At 45.9% G+C, this 12,926-nt stretch overlaps 1 protein-coding gene and 1 long non-coding RNA gene across 2 annotated transcripts in view; one reads left to right on the top strand and one right to left on the bottom strand.

Moving 5' to 3' along the window:
• The window catches only part of LOC135368811 (uncharacterized), a 342,797-nt gene that overhangs the window by 158,128 nt on the left and 171,743 nt on the right, over positions 1-12,926 (top strand). Inside the window, exon 5 of the long non-coding RNA XR_010414874.1 lies at positions 5,524-5,624. This is a non-coding gene — a long non-coding RNA (uncharacterized LOC135368811). The remainder of the gene's footprint in view (positions 1-5,523; positions 5,625-12,926) is intronic.
• LOC135368810 (RYamide receptor-like) overlaps positions 1-12,926 on the bottom strand; it is a 124,866-nt gene that overhangs the window by 16,937 nt on the left and 95,003 nt on the right. The window lies entirely within an intron of this gene.

The raw sequence follows: 12,926 nt of genomic DNA, 5'->3' as shown, positions 1-12,926 counted from the left end.
TGTATCGCTGTTAGAAAATATTATACTTCTTTTTAGGGTATAAATAGCCCGCGCAAAAACTTGTACCTTTATGAGATATAAACTCTTACACTTAGAAAAGGTATAAAATTTTACACCTCTAAAGGTGTAAAATTTTATACCTTTTCTCTGGGCTCTTCCCTGAGCTCTGACACTTTATAAACGTATACCTATGTGAAGGTAGAGAAAAAATAATAATTGCTGGGCTCTCTCCTTGACGAGGACCGCGAGGTTTGGAAGGTGTTTAATAAATCTATGTTATTTTATTACGCTGAATTAATAAGTTAATTAATAATTAGAAATAAATGAATCATATTACATGAATTAATTTAACGCTCCACGAAACCGTGATGCCGAAACGTTACACGACAGCCACATACACAATCGGCAAGACCTAAATTATGCGTCAAAGACGCCTCAATGCCACGCACATGCCTTCTTCCGTTACCTAACTTCACGAGGACGCGTTGTTGTATAGCGCCTATAGAACAGTTTGTCGATTAGCTCGATCATTAATGGTGATTGTCGTGTATGTGAAAAGATGAGCAGCTTTGACATTTAGCGCCATAACAGATGCTGTACTCCGTTGGGGGGAAATTTCCTGTGCAGCGTTTTGATTTCTTTTTTTTTTTTTCATTGATTCGGTTCCATGCGAAGGGGCTCATGCATAAGTTATGTCCCTGATGTAATAATCTCGCAAGCTGTGATAAGTTTAGTTGCTGAAGCGCGCCATCGCCATCTCTCCTTTGGCGTAAAGAAGGAAGTGGAAAATGGAAAGAAAAAAAAAAGAAAAAGAAAAAAAAGGAAAATGAATCTAATGCGCGCACTTGAATTTCAATTAGGATGGGTTAGGAAGAAGAAAAGACTGACGTCTGAATTTCGCTTTCTCGGAAGGCTTGCTATAGAAAGGAACGGCAGTTTCCTGTTTCTTTATGATGAAAAATGACGCAATTTTCGTCGTGCAATTCTAAGCCTGACCTTAGAAACAAGTATAGTTACGTAAGGAGGAAAAGGGTGTTATGCAAACCTGTGATTTGCCTTGCATGTGCTCATGAGGATATATATAGTCGTGGGGCATCGAACTCAACCTTACCAAATGCAAGCATATGCGTGTTTCCCGGTGCCGTGGTACTAATTGCTCTTACAACGTAAATCACGTTACACTTGAAACGATAAACACCCATAAGTATTTGGGCGTAATGCTAACTTCTGACCTTTCTTGGAAAGAGCACGTTCAATACGTTATCAATAATGCTAATCGCACACTTGGTTACATCAGGCGAAACTTCTACGTTGCCCCTATGGACTTAAAGCTCCGCCTCTTCAAGACCTTAATCCGGCCAAAATTAGAATACTCCTTTGCCGTCTGGGATCCCAGTCATATACCGCACTAATGGATCAGCTAGAAATCGTTCAGAGCCGCACGGCTCGACTTAGTATTCTTTCTAACTTTCATCGAACAGCGAGCACGTCATCCATGAAATCCTCATTATCATTCAACCTGTAGCTTTACGCAGCAAAAACAGCAGGCTGTGTCTTTTTCACTCCATATACTTTCACAACCCTGTCCTAAAGCAACAGCTTTAATACCTCCATCGTACACGTCATCTCGTATTGACCATCATTACAAAGTTTCCATCACCCATTGCCGGACAAATGCATATTTCTCTTCGTTTGTACCTCAGACAAGTGTGGATTGGAACCATCTTCCTGCGTCACTATTTAGCACGGTCACTAACATGTTTCAGCTTATCCTATGTGTTCACCACTACTCCCCCGTAGTGCTTTGCCTTGAGGATATCAATAAATACATAAATATAGAAATAAATAGTATATGAGGCGATTGTGGAACTCGCCGAAGTGAGTAGATTTCGCTACGCTCTCCGTCACCAAAACAGGCTTTCAAAATAATCCAAGTCAATAGGACCTACGTAATTTGGAGCACTCGCTTTGGAATACTCGCATGCAGGTCGAAAACGTACCGGCCTCAGAAACAATGTTAGCTACTAATCGTGCGTCAATGTTGAGACGTATAATGGAACTCAATTCAGTTTGCAGCGCTAGCGCTTTCGCCATCAACATTGGCCTGCATAGTTGAGAACAGGGAAGACCGACGCTGTTGCACCCGGTTAAATATCCGTCGACTCCCATATGGTATATTGGTCTCTCTGTCACGTAGTACCTCACAGGAGCAACGGCTCCGCACGAAGTTGAGTATTCACAGGTTGTCCGTTTATAATTCTCTCTTGTTTATGGTGCCCAACTAAGAATTGACGTCGGCGTTAAAAATAATAATTATCAACCTGCCGCCAGAGATCTCCGGTCACTCAACCGCTCGTTTCCTTTCGCTATTGTTTTCGTATAATATTTGCCTCTACACCGCCTTTCCAAGCGGCGAGAGTGGTATTCCTCAAGAAGCGCGGCAGTGCGGAGCGGCCTCCCATTGGTCTCCTCAAACTATCTCCCGCGATGGCACTGCATGGCACTGGTGCCGGTGAAAGGGCTCGCCGTTGTCGGCATCACAGAGGTGGGCAACGTCACGACTGACGCCCTTGGGGAATGTGCGTCGTGGGCCGACTTCTAATTAAAAACTGCGCCGACAGCGTCCGAAAGCGTCTGAGATGATTCAACGAATCATCGCTTGAGGCGACCAATGGGAGCCGGCTCCGCATTTCCACCCTTTTTGCGAAGGAGAGAAATTGGACCATTTGCGTGAGATGTGGCGCCCTCTCGAATGTCGTCTGCTACTGGCTGAAAACAAATGGACGCGAGGAGGCGCCGCGGTTTCTTTTTCGTGTCTTTCGTTCAAGCGTACTGTGTGTGCCACTGTTTGAGTATTCATCTTAGGTTTCGAGCCCTGTTTCTGCTGCTTCTCTCTGTACGAAGTTTTGAGTGTCCGTTCGATGTATGCAACAACATCCTGGAGCCCGCCGTGCCATTCCACGCTAGACCACTAAGCTGTGCGTCACTGTATTGAAAAAGAGGAAGTAGAAGACTCTCGTGCTGAGTTAAGTGTAGTGCAGCCATTATGTATTAAAGGAGCATGGAAGTAACACATGGCTTGATATCCTGCTTTATCTGTGAAGCTGTCCACCAGGGGTCACCATGCAAAATATTTTCGCTCGCATAAAATAATTGCTGCTGCGTATTGTCACTGCGCAATAAAATATACGAAAGACAGTCGGAGAAAGCAGTCGCGGACGAGAGACACGAGCCCCGCGTGACGCAGAAACTGCTCAGTGCCTTTCTTCTTTGCTTTTTCTTCTCGGCTCACGCGACCGCTTATACATGCTTGAGCTGTGCCGGCCACTGGTCACGTGCCGGAGCCCATAATACGTCACGACGTCTTCTCGTTCGCCGATGCGCTCTTTGCACGTGGAGACGGTTTTTTAGGGGTGTGCGGAACACAGCCTTGCGCGTGCTCTGTAGGTCACCTGCGCTCATCGTTCTTTCGGAGGGACTCATCTTATTCGTTGCAGAAGACGCCGCAGCGAAAAAAAAAAAAAAAAGAAGAAAGAAAATATATGGGTGACTTCCATGCTCCTTTAAGGCTGCTCGTTATCGTTTCCGAGTCATTTCCCTGCGCTTTTGGTGCCCTAGCCTCACTCATTATTTCTTTTACATTTTTTTAAAATTTTCATTTCTGTGATACAGAAATGCCGGCACCGGGTATAAAGACACAAGCCTGACAAGGCACCGGGACCCAGCAACAATTAACGGATTCCATGAAGGGGAAAATGGTATATAGTAGCTTTGGCGTAATAATGGTTCCGGCTGTTTTCAGCCAGAACGAGAGCAGCGCATGCGCTGCGCATTCGCATGCAAATTGTCCAATCACCAACGATGCATCGGATGAACCCCCGTTCCTTTTGGGTCGCTGTCAAGGTAACGGCACCTTTCATTCGCGAGGATAGTTTTTTTTCTCTCGCACTTTAATGCTCCTTTAATTTCTAAACTCAGCGTGGGCTGCAGGCAATATTTGTTCCTCAGAGACAGTTATAACACAATAACCGTGCACAATGATCGTGTCCCATTCACCGTTGCCAAAACTGTCCAGAAAATTTCTTCCGCAATCTTTATAATATGCACACTCTCTCTGATCTTTTCTTTTTGAGTTTTCTTCATTCAGTCCCTGGAACATTTAATGGAAGGTTAAGAATTACATGTTACGTACGCAGCTGATATAGTAAAAGCGCCGTTGTTCACAATAGGCATGACGTAAACACTGCTTTGTGCCTGAGCCTGACAACGCCTCGCTCGCCTTTTAAAACGCTACAAAGGCGTACAGCTAGCTACGTTCGAGCACACGCGCTATAAACACCTGTACCGCAAGCTACATGGAGGGATGCCAACGGCAGCTATGGCATTTTCCGCGCCGATTCGCTCGTATATCTCTTCTTTTCAGAGGAATATGCCTTTCTTTTGAAAGACGGCGAAGAACCGAGACTGGAGAGGTGAAATAGGAGGACGGGCGTTTTGTAATGCTTTATGTCCCTTTAAAGCCAGACAAGAGATGAAAGACGCAAAGACAGAGCGCGAAAAACTCGCAAAATGTGAGACGCACCACGTCCAGCATAGTCCATTCGCAATTGAAGGACGTCTAGAGCTTTTTTGGGCCAAAGTCCTATTTTGAACGTCTGCTCTCCAAATCGTAACTTTGAGTTATGATGACACCCACACTTACAGATAGTACTTCGCGAAAAAAAGAAAAAGCTGCAGTTGGATCAGTAGCATCTCTTCGATGGGCGGGATTCTCCAATGGCATCTGTGACCAAGACATCCCCACGGCATCTCTCAGAACTTTTTTATTGCAGCTCCTTAGTAGTGACAGCTTGAAGTGGGACATTTTTTTCTTAGTCAGTACAGGGATTATATTAGACGTGACAGAAAAATAGGGGTAAATTAAAGGATGGATAAAGAAATACGTTATCTATGGTCTTTTGCTATGTTTGTTATGTATGTTTTTCTTTTCTTCTTTATCACATCACCATCACCTATCTTTGTTACCCTCGGCACGCCAAAGGCTCTGTGGACGGTAGATAACGTGGCGAGGCGTCCATAACATATGCCAACGACATCAACTGGGACGAACGCCGTGTTCATGGAACCGAGAAATTCATCCAATGAAATGCCATCTGATAAAAGATTCCGGCACACTGACTGTTCTTATCGCCCTTGGTTATGACGCTGTACGAGACTTTGCTATCTCGTGGTCCTAGCTGATAAATAGTCACCACGTGCGTTCGAGCACCCTGCGCATGCGCACTGGGACGGGACAGGGCCGAAAGAGGCGTGCGACGCCGCGAAAATTTTGTCCGGAAGGACGCTGTTTCTGTTGGCATGGTGTGAAGGTGCAGTAAACTAAATGGGAGTTTACAGTGATACTAACGTTTTCTATATGAGGTGTAATGAGTTGTGTTTCATGCCATGTTCTGTGACAGAGTGCGCGCATGATTTGGGTTTAGTGTGTGCGGTTTTGAAGCAACTGAATGGTGCTTCCGTTAGAGATTTCAACGCCTGTGGTGGTGACCGCGTCGTGAGCTCGGATAGCAGAGCAACTTAACGGATGCCTTGGTGGACTATGTAAAGTAGTGGACCTCATGTGGGTGAGTACAGGTGTTTACTCTCGATCATATAGGTGTCTCGCGGTGTAAAACCCACCATTATAATCCCTATGTAAACTAGTTTAAGCGCAGTTCCACACATGCTGTGCGCCATGGAAAAGTGGAATGCGTACAAGGATTTCGGCTTTCTCTCAAAGAAATCTTCCGGTGCTTTCAATAGCATGGATGGGGGCCCTGTACCAGTTATAAGGCGGCAGGTTGAATTTGCCGACTTGCAACTGATTTAAGCAGGGGCCGTGTTTAGTGTCTATATAACTGGAAACTCGTTGCCCGCGTGCCTACATAGCTGATTAGACCGACGTGCCGCCTGATCGAGTGAAGCTTCGGATAAAGAGCTGTGAGGACAACAACGACAAGCTTCACCACCAGCAGGAGCAGCTAAAGATAACGAACGAACGAACAGCCCGTGAAAACAGGATTCCACCGTAACAATTCCAGGCTGGGGAACGATGAGCTTTGAGGGTCTTAAAGTGCCCAATTGGGAAGGGCCTCCTCATTCAGACGTATGACACTATACCAGGTAAAAGAGTGGCTGTGTTTCGCCGAAGTTCTTGGTGTAATGAAGAGAATGGCGCACACGTAGTAATGCACATGAGATGATGTGAAATAGAGTCGCAGGCTGGTGTTGAAGTTCAGCGCCGTTTATTAATTGATTAGTAAAAGAAAAACAAAACAAAAAATGGAGCGCTGATGAAATCGGATGATGCACGCTTGTAGTGTGTGATCTGCGCTCTCTGTGGCACTGACACCTTTTCACTATTGAAGCAAAGTGATGATGACGGAAAAAAAGATATGGGAATGTAGACCCCACTTAGCATGAGACTAGTCACTCCAAAACGATTATGTATAGAAGCACATGGCTCGTAATGTATTACGATGGATAGGATAGGATGTCTTGCCTTTTAGCCTTTTTCTCATGTAATGGCCCTAAGTGACTTGCAACATTCAATCGCAAACACTGTTACCGAGACAGAGAGCATTCTTGACATTCAGCATGGTGTCATTCAACATGACACATTCTCCCTGAGTCACAGCGAATCACCACGCTTGTGCAAGGGGATCGGGTGACTGGCCGTATTATGGCATAAGGCATATATATAAGCTGTGAAAGGTGTGCCTTGGGATATGCTCCGACGAACTGCTTGGTAATCGCGGTGCGTCAGTTTCCATCATTATCTATAGTCTCGCCCAGAGCGCATGGAGCAGCGGAGAGGTATCGCGCACTCTCGTGCATTGCAGCGGGGTTCGGGGGCTTTGCCGACCTGCGGCGCTGTCCGCTTTCAACTAATAATTACAGCATGTGGGGATGCAGCCGGGTGGAACGCAGGTTCCACTGCGGCTTCATGGCACCCGACTCAGCTGATGAAGCGCGCTCTCTGGTTATTAAATACTCCGAATTCTCCTCGTCCCTCACTCCCGCGCACGACAAACCGCTATGGCAAAATGTATCGACAGACCGCGCTGTGAAAGGCGAAATGCACAAAATGACGGCTTAAAATCTAAATCAAGTTATTTCCTTGAATATCTCCCTTTGTAGCCCATATATATAGTATATACGTATAACCCTCCCTTGGCTTGATTATTGTAATTGTTATACGTTGTGTTAATTATTGTGATTGTGGAATGAACTTGCCACATGCTGTAGTCGACTCCCCTACAGCGCAATCCGTCTATCACAATGTATGATCCTTTATCAATTGATTTTGTGTGTGCTTATTTTTGTGTTCCCATTCCTACTTATAGGCTTGATGAAGGCCAGTAGTATATCTGGAAAATAAAATAAAAAAATTCCACCCACCGGGCTGATTAGATAGAAATGGTGGTCATTTCTAGTTGTGAGTTCTGCCAGCTTTGCACCGATCACCATTAGGCGCGTTTATAATGAAGGTGTGAAAGTCGACTGGACGAAAGCAGTCAATTTGTCCTCTGCGTCTAAACCGGCGTAAAACGACATAGACTTAATTCGACACAGCGAAAATAAGGACGAGGTATAGTTCAGACGATAGCTGTATAGTGTTGTTTTTAAGTGTTGAGAGAGGTCAGCCAAGATTTGGCTTGCTACTCTTAAAAAAAATCACACGCACACACAAAAATCGTAATCCGGGATATCCCGGCTGTTTTTCGCGTCTCTACATATACCGAGGTTTTTTCGAAAAAATCCTGGGAGTTTGGGATTTGCGGTGAATACTGCAGTCGCGACACAGAACAGCGAAACAACTGCGAGTTATTTAATTTCTAGCACGCATTTTGAATTGCGCAGTTCTTCGTCCGTTCGACGAACGTTCATCACGCGTCACGAACGTGTCAGCAGCCGCGATGAGTAAACGGGAAATCCACTTTCGACGAACAATGTCGCCAGACCCCATGAATGCGCACCCCGCAGACATAATACTTCTCAACACGAAAAATTAATTTTATGTTAAGTTCCACGTCACAGAAAAAAAAAAAGTAACAGTTCGGGGAGAGGGGGGGTTATGCGTTTATTACGCAAAATTTATTTGGGGGAGAATGCAGTGCGAGACCCTTTGATTACACTACAATTTCTGCAGGTATTTCCCCAAGTATTCCCCAGAAGACGCCAGGTTCTTTCCGTAGTGGTACTTTACGCCCAGGGCGACATTATTTCACCGGGTGTGCTCGGAAACTGTTTTCTGTTTTTTCTGTATCGCTATCGAACGCTAAGAGAATGTCCCCTAGATCATCTGTTAAGGTATATTACTGTGCAGACAAATATTTGCCTCTTCGGGACGTGCAGCAAAGTAGACAGGGGATATACAGGCACGTGATTGATAGTGCTTGTTCCATGAATGCCAATATTTTCAGGCAAGCTTACCCAGCAGGGACCTATAAAGGGAAATTATGGTCCATTACATCTTGATCTCCATCAGGGGGTACGTTCTTTATTAGATTCGAGGTGATGCGTTAGCAAGCGGCAGTGACAAATGATTCCAAGTAATTTCGTAAGAGGGTTGCCGACTAGTGAAAATGTAAAAGAAAAATGCCTCTTCAAGCAAATGGAGTTGAGACAAGCGTTCCTTTCACTCTATGTCTGAATCAAAGATTCATTTCGACACAACCATTCGGCAGAATGATTGATTGAAAAAGAAAAATATGAATGAATGAATGAGTCGTTCATTCACATCAGTCACGATGTGGGAAGCACTGCGCAAAAAGCTGCGCTCTGGCTCCCCTTGTGACAGTGGATGCAATTTGGATACATCACTACAAGATACTGCTGATAATGCAACGTGGATACAACACTAGGAGATACTACAGAAACTACAATATTAATACACACGGAATGTAAACAATGCAATAAAAAAATAAGGGAACGAGCCACCTTGCGCGAAAGGACCGGTGACATTTTCCCCCAGCCATACTGAGAGGAGTTGATTCGGCGCTCGCTTTCCGCATGCCTCGACATATACCTGTCGTCACGATGCCGCATTAGTTCATCGAATACGCCTCCGCAGTGGCGTTACCGCTCGAGGCAAGTTGACTCTCCCCAATGCAGTCACTGCGGTGCTGTAGAAGATCTAGAGCACATTCTTCTCCATTGGCCACACTATCAACCTTCCCCCCACCGTACTCTCCGCATCCCTTAACGAGCGAGACTCTCGCCCCCCTCTCTCTCACAAACTTGCTTGGTCCCTGGCCACATCCAGTTCTCCAACGCTATGCCCTCAAAGCTCTCTTCACCTTTATGGATACCATAGGGCTTCGATTCATATTGTGAAGGGGCTCATTATTTCATTCCTCGCATCACCACCAGCAATGGAGAAGAGTATCGCCCCTGACGATGAAACTCCCCATTCATCATCTTGAAATAAAGTTGATGTTGTTGGTCTCATAGAAACACAAAACCGGCAAGACCGGTAAATAAAATCATAATAACAGCTTTCGAATCTCACTAGATGTACTTCTGGCGTTATTGACTTCACCGTTGTTTAATGATGTTGCTGCATGAAAAGATATACGCCGATCACCATACTTCGTTCTAGAGTACGGAATTTTTCAGTTTATTTCTATGGCGTATATTAACGTTTGAGGGAGGGAATACACTGCTGTTACTTTTTAATGCGTTCCTATACGCTATGAGTAGTCATTATTTTATGTTGTTTGCGTTTCCGAATGTGGCTGCGGAATCTGCAAATATTAGCACCCTTGCTAATGAAAGTGTCTTATGCGTTTTGACAAATAACGCTCCCAAGAAAGCTTCGGACGCCCCGCTCGGCTAACGGTCAATGATACTCATTCGCAATTAACATTCTCGAATTTCACGTACATCATTCATTCTCTCCACTGAGCTTTCATAAACACTGGCATTCTTTCCGTACGACCGATTCTGTGCACGCGCGCTGTTCGTTAAGAGCAATCGGTCACTATTAATCACCATCCAGCAAGAGCAAAGCTCGATCATCCACAAGACGTCTCGCGACAACTTCGATCGTTGCACGCTCTTCTTCTTGTTATCGACGCCGTATCTCCCCCATTTCTCATGTCGCACCGGATGAGGCTTTCTGCCTTGGCTATATTAAGGATATAGCCGCCGTCCTTTGACTTCGCCGTCCAAGCGGAGGCGAGCGGGGCAGTGTGGGTGGCGGGTTAGATAAACGACCGCTTTAAACTCGCAGAAGAGCGTGGAGAAAATAACGTTCGAAATCGCAGCCTTTCGCTCGGTTGAATCTGGGGACGCTGTGTCGGACAAGTTCAAATAATGCGAAGGTCGTGTTGTAACGCCGTCACTCGCTTCCCCCCCCCCCCCCCCCCTTCGGGCTTCCGGGAAGATAATGAAATATTCCGATGGACGAAAAGGAAGTCGGACTTTTGGTTTTGGAGGAATCCGGAAAGTGTTAAAAGCGGGGGAGCCGATGTCGTTTAAACGGACTGGGTTTCGTTTGGTTGGTTGGATTGTGATACTAGAAGGGTGCTCATGCCCACGCGGATGCGTGTTTGTTGAACTTCTTAGGTCTCGTTGTCCGTTGAACTCGTTGAATTTGATTAAATATAGGGCAAACTCCCAGTGCTCGGAGAAGAGGATTGGACGGACGCGTAAGGCACTGAACTGACAGTTCATGGAACGAAACGTGTCAGCCGCATGGGCAGCCACTGTCGTCTGCGAGTAGTGAACGTCAAAGCGTACTAAATGGGAAAACAAAAGGAAGCGCAAAACGCTCCCGTTTACATCTCTCAAAACTGAATTTCTCGGAAAGCGGGTTGCACTTTAGTGTACAGGTTCGCGTCTGCGAAGTTAGCCGCAATCGTTTGCGAGTTATTGAATTCACGGAACTGCGGATCGCCGTAGCAGACGAATTCTGAATGTGTCCACGGACGTAAGACACAAGCACAGCAGTGACCGCACCAGTGTGAATCGGTCTCTAGCCCTCACACTAGCCACGTGTGCACACACGAGGTCAGTGGAGGGCCTGTTCAGAGTAGCTATAGTCACGACAAGAACGGTGTCTGAATACTGCCACGCGTTACACAACCGCGCGCGATTCAAACTGCTGCGGACTTTTTCTTTTTTTGGCCACTTGCAAGAGTTGAGGTCCCATTTACGGCGAGGCGTTGCTTCTTGTGTCATGCGAGGTACACGAAAGAGGCGTGGTCATCCCTGTCTGAAATTAATTCGCCTTGCGTCCGATTGTGCTTGTAATGTACTCATTAACGTAATCGATAAGTCTGCGACGCCATTCTGTTCGTGCCATTGACAAAACTGCGTTGCTCCCCTACCATGATCGTATTCAGGAAGAACTGCGGAGACGTTGCTCAAAGAGAAGACCAACAACACACGAGGATCAGGGGCGTAGCGAGCACCTCCACTCCCTCCAAAAGTAGTCGAGTTTTCTTTCTTACGTCGCAACCTCGCCCTAGCAGTATAGACCGTGAGTGGATTGCGGTCGGAGTAGCGATCATTTTCCGAATACATTATAGCGGCCTTCGTATCAACCTGTCCAGCTGATGGAAAGCTGGTCGACGGAACACATTTCTGCACTTCTGCTACTTATGCAGGTGATAAGGCTGCGAACGACCTGTCGTGGTCAAGTCAAGAAGACGCGGTATATCTTTCTTCTTCTTCGTTTTTGCTGCTTTTCGGCTCGGATGCGCACCGTTTTTTATCCAGCCTCACACCCGTCGCATTTGCAGCCTGCACAAGCCAACAGGGAGGAAGCACACGGCCCGAGTGATGGGATTCGAGGTGATGTGATAAAGAAGAAGAAGAAGAAAAAAGACCCGTGTGCTTCCTTACCTCTATACAGGGTGTTAAGAGTGAACCCTAATTATTAAAAAAAAGTACTAGAGATATTTGTTCACCGCACGAGCTATACAGGGTGTTTTACTGAAGAGTGACCCCTAATTATTAACAAAAATGAACTTGGGATAAAAATTAGAAACCTTCTGCGTCAAACTTGTGAAGGTTTTTACCGCTCAAACAGGTGGTTTCAGTCAATGTACCTCATTAATTTGTCTAATTAGCTTAATTGAACTCTAACTCCAAAGGAAAGGTAACGTTTTTTATTTTTTTTTGTGCTAATTAGGCCATGACATGACATGACATGAAAGGCCAGAACAACACCCCATTTCTGTCACAATTACAGGATCTTTCACGATTTTGCCACAAAAATTCGACACCGGAAAACCTGGCATCTCTAAAAGCCCGTTTTCGGCGCTATCGGCAAGGCCCGAAGACACTTCCACTGCGCATGGAAATAGCATGAGAACAGCAAAAAAGGGAGGGCGGGGTATAACGGCCCAATCACGGATTTTGTCTTCGCAAGTTTATCCGAGCCATCAGTTACCGATAATCACCGACATCGGATTTCAAATTTTTATCCCAAGTTCATTTTTGTTAATAATTAGGGGTCACTTCTTCAGTGAAACGCCCTGTATAGCTTGAGCGGTGAACTGTTTTCAACGTGTTCCCCCGTGAATGAGACGGCGCTGCGAGGAGAGACGTGAAGGTTATAACTGCTGACGCATTGCATTCGGAAGAGAGATAAGATGTGTAATAATAATGTGACATCTAGGGTCGCCAGGAAATGCACATCCGGGGAACGCGGCGGGACTATACAGACTATATCAAAGCTCAGTCGCGAACGCTCTGGCACAGCAGATCGTTAGCGAAGTTAGATCACCGCACGTTGATCATATCTCAACAGTGAATACACACTGCTTGCCGTATCCCAGGAGCCCGCGCTTGTCCTGGTAACGGCAAAAGGTCACGCGAGCGAGAAGGTATGTCACACGTTACAAAGCTGAGTAATTGCCGGGATAAGCCGGGCA

This window comes from Ornithodoros turicata, chromosome 9, assembly GCF_037126465.1.
Source record: "Ornithodoros turicata isolate Travis chromosome 9, ASM3712646v1, whole genome shotgun sequence".
Classification (NCBI taxonomy): domain Eukaryota; kingdom Metazoa; phylum Arthropoda; class Arachnida; order Ixodida; family Argasidae; genus Ornithodoros; species Ornithodoros turicata.
Note: the sequence above shows the minus strand (reverse complement) of the source record. Positions and strands in the feature narration are given on the sequence as shown.